We start from the raw sequence: 9,334 nt of genomic DNA, 5'->3' as shown, positions 1-9,334 counted from the left end.
GCATGAAATTGGGAATCTAACCAATTAAAAATAAAATAAAATGAAATAAAAACACACCACATAAGCTACTCTTTCAAAAATTATCCAAATAGCTACATGGTAAGTAACTGTGTTTTTTGTCAAGTACTATATAGTGTACACAGGACTCACTATTTGCAGTTCTAGGTAACTATTTTTGTTGAAAAATACTAGTGCATTCAAGTAATACTGAAGTACCAATACAAGATCAACAGCGGCTGTTCCATATAAGTGAGGGGATAGTACGTTTTTCACGTAGCAGCTTTCTCTAATTCGCTTAGTTAAATTTAGCTGGCTTATGCTTCAATAGCATCAAGCACTAATACAATATACAGATTAAGTTTGTTATTTTCTAGTCTTTTGTTAATATATATCCTTACTTGTTACCTATCACTGAAGATAGTTGTCCTTGATGGGATCCATGGAGCATAGTGAGTAGATGGAGGAATAGAAAGAAGTTATTAGTTGCATTTCAGAGTAAATTAATTATTGCAGTCCACTGGTACAAAATGTGTTATGTTGCTGCAGTGCAATTTTATACGTTGAACAAGTCCCCAACGCTGCTCCTGCTCCTCCTCCTCCTGTTTACATAATGTTTACTCTCTAATACTACTCTTTATTTAATTCTGTTGTTGTATGCTGTACAAGACAATTCTTTCATATCTTCTCTTTAACAACATTGTGGCAAAATCATAATTTAATTATTTGAAAATGTAACAAATGGTGTTCAGTTATGTAACAAACACACCCAATTAACTGAGAATAGCATAGACAAAAGTCACCTACATAAGAATTAACTTTAGTGATTAATTACTATATTGACAGGAATGCAATGGTGTAGTAGTGTGCCGGATGAATGGTAAATGGGAACCCACAGCAATTTTCAATGGCACATGCAAATTCGATGGACTGCTGATGCTGCCGATTTTGGATTTATTTTTCTTACGTGACATTACTGGTGCGTATTCTGAAATTTATTTCATCTGGTGTTACTATACAATAATATTTTCTGTAATTACTGAGAAGCTGGCAACACCATTATTTGCTAAGTAAAGACATTTTATCTCCTTCCATATCTGCTCAAAATAGTCTTTTCAATCACAGTGATAAATATATCGCTTCAGTTTAATACTGAATAGGTAACTGTCAGTTCTGGTCATTGTGTGTGTATTACTTATTATATTTCACAGTTTAACAGCAATTTACTTATTCCTACATTAACAGTCAAGTCAGATAGTAACTGAGGCAAGAAATAGGCTTCACAATAGAAAACAAAAAAAAAGGGGGTATGCAGAGGAATTATGGGGCTGTGCTTTACTGGGTGACATCACATGGAGTGAAGGGGGTTAAGAAGTGGGTATAGGCTGGAAAAAAAGGGCCGGGCATTGAGGAAGACATGCAGTCACAAAATGAGATAGGCGATGAAGGCCATAGCCCTAGTGAAGAGAAAAGTGCTGAGAAGATTTAAGTGGTGGTGGCTGGGTAAGGGAAAAGAGAGACAAGCAAGTGAAGTGGAAGAAATGAAAGGGAAGAAGGAGCAAGAGTTAAAGAGCATGGAAGGAAGAGGATGAGATTGAGAGAGACTGTAGCACATCTGATGAATGTAAGAGTAACACATTGCTTTATTCAGGGTTACATTCACCTGATACATCAATTCTAGCTGTAGTTTAACCTGCATACATGCCGCTTTTTGCTCACCTCTTAAGCTTTGTCTGCAGCCAGCACCTACAAAGAGTTACTTCAGTCTATATGTAAGCTTCACTGTAACTCACTGGGTAAATCAGTTCAAGCATCAGATGATTGCAAGGGCATTCCACCTCCAGACAGACCACACCCAGTAAATCACAATGTGGTTCATACCAACCTTTGGCTAGAGGACAGCTTTACTTATTTTAAATCCTGTGTTTATCTGAGGATTGTTCAGTTTCTTTCTCCTTTCATCTTCTTTTTCTCCAACTTGAAGGGCAAATTTTTGCTTTATTGTTGTTTATCGATGCTTTGGATTTACAACAGTTGTCTAGTGTTCTGATGTGAACCCTATTGTAAGAGTTGCTTAGAATTGCTATTTATTTAGTGTAACTACTGCAATTAGTGGAATGTGGTACATAGTTGTTTAGATATTAAAGAACCAAAACAGATGATAAAAAGAAACAAAAGATGCTGTTAAAGAAAAAAAACTACTATAAGGAAAGAATGTAGTAGGTAACAGCAACTAACTCTTTTTCCTTTTACATAATTTATTGTTTCATCACTGAAGCCTGTCAGTTCTTCCTCTAATGTTTTAATCATCCAGGAATACCTTCACACTGACTTTGATGTTTAACCATCTCTGCTGAGTCTATGGCTGCAAAATTTTAAGTAACTTACTCTTTGTTACTTCCTTTATGCAATTTAACTGGTGATAACTGTAACTACACAAGTTTATGAACTGTATGTGCAGTATATCTGTATGTTTAATTGAGTGAACCAGAATCTTATATTTGCTTAGACGTTTCACTAACAATGCTTGTGTCTTTATATTGATTTGTTTACAATAGCTCACATGAAGCACATAACACACAACTATACTGTCCACGTCATCGGTTTCAGAAAAAAGTCAGAATTTTAATACAAAGGCATCGAACTGTGATGGAGTACTCTCTCCGCTGGGTTCCTGTGTACCACTTCCTAAATTGTGTGATGGGAAGGAAGATTGTAGAGCTGCATGGGATGAAACTTCAGCAGCATGTAGCCTGAAAGAATCTATCTGTATCAAGCCACCTTGTGGTGAGTTCCTGATATTTCATTATCTCTGTTCTATATTTCAGTAATATTAAATTCTTACTATGTGTCATTGTGGGATTCTTCTATGAATGAGAAAGCGTAATTCTTAAAGACCTACTGATAAACCCTCTTAGTCATATCTCAGCCAACAGTGAACTGCAGAGGGATCACATACTCTGCAATCTTGACAAATATATAATCTTTTAATTATTAAGATATTGTTGTGTCCAATGAGATCAGCATTATCTGATGGAAACTTAGATATTAAATGTTTTACATTCTATATAGGAGCCATCTTTGCAATACAGTTAGACAAGACAGACTGAAGTATCAATTTTGTTCAGTACATTACTTCATCCCTTCAACACTAGTTCTGGAATTTTATCTGTAACTTTGGGGAAACTGGGACTTATCAGACGATTGTTTTCAGCTACCAGATATCTAGCAAATATATCTGGTGCACTGCCAGATCACTGTGTCCTGCTGTCACAGAGTTGCCATGAAGACAATACATACTGCTGGCACCCTCGTTGTGGTAAGTCATCACACAGTAGCTGTTACAGTGGTAAGAAGTTATTTACACACATTACTGGTCATCCATCAGGTTATACTAATAACTTTCAGACTTTATTCTGATTGTGACAGTATGTTAACTTAACACTTTCTTTGACCCAACCACACATGTTAAGCATGTCCTCATTTCCAAGTTAATGATAATTTAATAAATGCTGTATTGTATGGTATCTTGTTCAGTTATATTTGTGCTCCCATAAGCTCCTCACTTTAACAAATTAAATTCCTGGATGGAATAATACATAAAATAAAGGAAGGTAATCACTCACCTTTAGCCAACTGAAGTGTGGTGCATAGAAGCACACAACAGAAACGCTGCTCACACTTACTTTTGAACTCTTGTTCTGTCCCTAGCAAAAAAACACACACACAAATCACACTGACATTCAAATGCACACACATGGCGACAGCTTTGCACCTGGTTGTTTGTATGTGCACGCACGCAGGGATGAGCGTATGCACACGCCCGCTTTAGCTACAGAAAGAGCAAGAACTTCAAAGCTAGTGCGAATACTGCTTTCTGTTGCATGTTTCTATGCGCCACATTATCAACTATAGGTGAGTGGTTGCTTTTCCTTTATTTTACATATCAATTTTACAAGAGGTTGTCATAAAATGAGTTCTGAACCCAAAATTCTATTCATACCCATACACCTTCGCTTAAGTTGCTATGTAATATGTGAAACCTTTAGAAGTTTAATACCATATATTTTAAGGAAAACCTTTCCTTCCTAATGCAAATTTGTGAACTTTTTATTCATTTTCATTTTTTTATACTAAATATATTTCGAACATAAACCAGTAGGAATTAGAAGCACGCTACGACACTGTGTGCTATATGAAAATATGATTGCACCACATCTGCTACTGCTCTTCACTTCCCAGTGCTAACATTAATACCCAAGAGGTGTCTACACTATTTTACAAAGTGTAACTATGCCATTTACTGCCGATGTAAGTATAAATGCTTCTAAGTAGAGTTTAGTGTTGTTACTTTGACAAAAAGCCAGGAATTTTACTTCAAAAATAAAAAACTGAAGTGAACAATCAGGCACAAAAAATGAAATTTGGAAATAGCATCCATTGTCAAGTGTCACTGATGACAACACACAAGTCATTTGCATTTTTGTAGAATGTAACACGTATCTGACAGTGGTGGAAATCTCAGAGGTGAACACAAATCCTGGGTGTAACAACAATTCTTTCAGAGCCTCTAGGAAACAGCATAAGTTTATGCAATGTGGTTCCATGCCCCTCGTTGGAAAATAAATCTTGGAACAAGGTGGTCTACCATTACTTCCCTGATCACAAGACAAATATAGAGTGAAAGATAAGGGTTTATATCAGGGTCATAAGTTGGTGTGAGCACAAAAGATCTCAGATGATTAAGATTGAAAAATCGTGTAGTTCGACTTTCTTCATGGCAGAAGGATGATGTGTGTAGTGTACTACAGCAAACTGCATAGTAGGACAAAAGGTAGCTGCAAGTAGAGATCTTTTAAGCCTCTGATAACTCAGTACAAGTCATTGGACACATCTTTGTCCCAGACATTACTGGCCCCCTTAGAGCACATATTAGGGAGACAGAATTCAATAACTGCAATACAGTTGAACAATGTGTGCACATTTGTCTGCTGAAATTCTCTTTTTGACGGTGAAGCAAGAAGCACCCTAAGCAATAGCTTCTGATAGCAGCAAGAGTGACAAATTTATACTTAAGAACTTTCTGGTCATTCAATGACAGCATAAGAGTTTGAGTCTCAGAGGTGAAAAAATATATAAAAAAAATGTCTGCAGTTGAGCAAATTCTTTTTATCTTATGGTTCAGTCCATTTATGGAAACATCTCTCAGATGCAGGTCTTAAAGTTTACAACAGTATTTTCATAACTACGTTACAGAACCAAACTGTCATCTTGTACCAGTAGCAGTAATAATGAGAGCATGGCTGGCCCAAGTCCTGGACAGTCAAATATGTATAAGCAGATCCAGAAAATACTATTGTTATAATCATAGATTCTTGTAAAGCCTTGTCCATATTTTGAAAAAGTATAATCAAAATTAACCACTGTACAGACTTTTTGAGACCAGACTCACCGCTATTGGGGAGATGATGGTACTCTTTGAGTTTAAGCATTACCATCCAGGTAATAAAAATACAGCAACAATTAGCAAAATACATGACATGAGGAGCAAGAACATCATGATACAATACCACCACTGAACTCTTGTCGTACTGAAAACAAAAACTCTGAGGAAAGTGGCCAGAAATATAGAAAACTCAAAACTTGGAAATTTGTGATAAAGAACATCAATATACACTCCTGCAAATGGAAAAAAGAACACATCAACACCGGTGTGTCAGACCCACCATACTTGCTCCGGACACTGCGAGAGGGCTGTACAAGCAATGATCACACGCACGGCACAGCGGACACACCAGGAACCGCGGTGTTGGCCGTCGAATGGCGCTAGCTGCGCAGCATTTGTGCACCGCCGCCGTCAGTGTCAGCCAGTTTGCCGTGGCATACGGAGCTCCATCGCAGTCTTTAACACTGGTAGCATGCCGCGACAGCGTGGACGTGAACAGTATGTGCAGTTGACGGACTTTGAGCGAGGGCGTATAGTGGGTATGCGGGAGGCCGGGTGGACGTGCCGCTGAATTGCTCAACACGTGGGGCGTGAGGTCTCCACAGTACATCGATGTTGTCGCCAGTGGTCGGCGGAAGGTGCACGTGCCCGTCAACCTGGGACCGGACCGCAGCGACGCACGGATGCACGCCAAGACCGTAGGATCCTACGCAGTGCCGTAGGGGACCGCACCGCCACTTCCCAGCAAATTAGGGACACTGTTGCTCCTGGGGTATCGGCGAGGACCATTCGCAACCGTCTCCATGATGCTGGGCTACGGTCCCGCACACCGTTAGGCCGTCTTCCGCTCACGTCCCAACATTGTGCAGCCCGCCTCCAGTGGTGTCGCGATAGGCGTGAATGGAGGGACGAATGGAGACGTGTCGTCTTCAGCGATGAGAGTCGCTTCTGCCTTGGTGCCAATGATGGTCGTATGCGTGTTTGGCGCCGTGCAGGTGAGCGCCACAATCAGGACTGCATACGACCGAGGCACACAGGGCCAACACCCGGCATCATGGTGTGGGGAGCGATCTCCTACACTGGCCGTACACCACTGGTGATCGTCGAGGGGACACTGAATAGTGCACGGTACATCCAAGCCGTCATCGAACCCCTCGTTCTACCATTCCTAGACCGGCAAGGGAACTTACTGTTCCAACAGGACAATGCACGTCCGCATGTATCCCGTGCCACCCAACGTGCTCTAGAAGGTGTAAGTCAACTACCCTGGCCAGCAAGATCTCCGGATCTGTCCCCCATTGAGCATGTTTGGGACTGGATGAAGCGTCGTCTCACGCGGTCTGCACGTCCAGCACGAACGCTGGTCCAACTGAGGCGCCAGGTGGAAATGGCATGGCAAGCCGTTCCACAGGACTACATCCAGCATCTCTACGATCGTCTCCATGGGAGAATAGCAGCCTGCATTGCTGCGAAAGGTGGATATACACTGTACTAGTGCCGACATTGTGCATGCTCTGTTGCCTGTGTCTATGTGCCTGTGGTTCTGTCAGTGTGATCATGTGATGTATCTGACCCCAGGAATGTGTCAATAAAGTTTCCCCTTCCTGGGACAATGAATTCACGGTGTTCTTATTTCAATTTCCAGGAGTGTACATATCACAACTAGATGTTACATGGCAGCAATGGTACTTTAAAACAACTTTTAATCTTGGTTTGAAAACTACAGTGTTTTACTAGACTTGTTCCTATTGGTACCACATTGCCTCCCACCACCTTGTCAATTGGATTAGCAAATTAGTTTTAGATGGACCTACAGTTTACCATGGACTTCAAAACCACATTTAGAAATCATTTCACTATCTTCCTCACAAATAGTCAACTTTTTGAAACAACGTATCCCTTCTGAGATAGTGCATCACTTTAGAACTAAATAATTTTTTGAGAATTATCTTGACAATACTAAGACAGTATTTCTTACCACCATTCTGAAGGATGTTTGTGCATATTGTTTGTTGCAAATTTCATAATCAATAGAAACTGTTTTCTTCTGTATACATTTGTTCATCTATTCTTTGTCTGCCACAGGTTGCAAACCTTGGGAGTTTAGCTGCCGATCAGGAGGTGGTTGTGTGAAAAAGGCTGCTTTTTGTGATGGCAACTGGGATTGCTCAGATGGATCTGATGAACGAGGCTGTAGCTGCAGAGATTTTCTGCAGCTGTCTAGGCCATATCAAGTATGTGATGGGCATAGGAACTGCCTCGATAAAGGAGATGAACGAGACTGTGGATGTGGAAACCCCAACAGTTATCACTGTCGAAGGTATTTTTTCTTTCATTGTGCAATAGGCTTTGAAAATTTGATTTTTCAGAGATGGAATGAAGGGAGCCTCTTTATGATAAAGGCTTTGCCAATTTTATTTTCGTGACTTGCAATGAATTCAACATTTCAACTGACTGCAGGGCATACAGGAAAGTCTGAGTTGGTTTAGATCTCTTAAAATGAGGAACAATTTGCTGAGATATGGTAAAAGATGTTACATCTTAATTACTTGATTAAACTGTAAATTTAACTGCATACTACGAATAATGTTGTAATATAGATGTAGTAGCTAAAAAATATTTTACATTAAGTTTTTGAAAATAAGAATGTATACTGATCAACCAGAACATTACGACCACCTACCTAATGGCCGGTACATCCATCGTTGGCACAGATAACAGCAGCGACATGTCACAACATGAAAGCAGTGAGGCCTCAGTTGGTCGCTGGAGGGAGTTGACACCACATGTGCATACAGAAGTCACTTAATTCCCACAAATTTCGGGGAGGATGAGATGAACTCAATCACATCCCAGGTGTGTTCGATTGGGTTCAGGTATGGCAAGTTGCAGGACCAGCACATCAAATTGAACCACCATTGTGTTCCTCAAACCAGTCCATCATACTCCTTGTCTTGTGATATGGTACATTATCTTGTTGAAAAAGGCCACTGCCATCGGAAAACATGACTGTCACGAAGGGATGTACATGGTCTGCAACCAGAGTGCGATACTCCTTAGCTGTCGTGGTGCCTTGCACTAGCTCCACTGGGTCCATGGATGCCCTCATTAATGTTCCTAGATCATATTGGAGCTGCTGCCAGCTTGTCTCTGTCCCGCAGTACAGGTGTCAAGGACCCATTCCCATGGAAAATGACAGATTCGCGTCCTCCCAACACCTTGATGAAGAAGGTATCAGGATTCATCAGACCATGCAACACACTGACACTGTACCAATGTCCAGTGCCGATGGTCATGTGCCCATTTCAGTCGTAGTTGCCGATGTCATGGTGTCACATTGGCACATGCATGGGTTGTCTGCTGCTCAGGTCCATCATTAGGGATGTTCGGTGCACTGTGTGTTCAGATACACCTTCACTGTGCCCAGCATTACAGTCTGATGTTAGTTGCACCACAGTTTGCTGCCTGTCCTGTTTCACCGGTCTGCCCAGTCCACAAGGTCCAACATCTGCTGTAGCGAGGAGTAGTGATGCAACCCCACGATGTCTGGACATTGTTTAACCTCTATTTTTTCACACTACTTCTCGAGCACCCGCCAAGTCAAGCAGTTTCCAAAATGCCTACACATACATGGTGTATGTGAACTAGCAGTCATTCCTCGCCAGGTGGGTCAGTGGTTGTAGTCTTCTGGCTGACCAGTGTATTCTTATCAAACTAAAATTTTAAAGAGTACATGTAAAAATATAGTAGCTAAATATACATCTACATCCATACTTTGCAAACCACTGAATGTACTGCGGAAGGTACTTCCCATTTTAGCAGTTATTAGGGCTTCTTCCTGTTCCATCTTTTACATTATGTATCTGTTCCAAGTTAGTACTGATGCAGAAG

The sequence above is a fragment of the Schistocerca serialis genome, chromosome 2 (assembly GCF_023864345.2).
Source record: "Schistocerca serialis cubense isolate TAMUIC-IGC-003099 chromosome 2, iqSchSeri2.2, whole genome shotgun sequence".
Lineage (NCBI taxonomy): Eukaryota > Metazoa > Arthropoda > Insecta > Orthoptera > Acrididae > Schistocerca > Schistocerca serialis.
The sequence above is the reverse complement of the archived record's forward strand: the minus strand, read 5'-3'. Positions refer to the sequence as shown.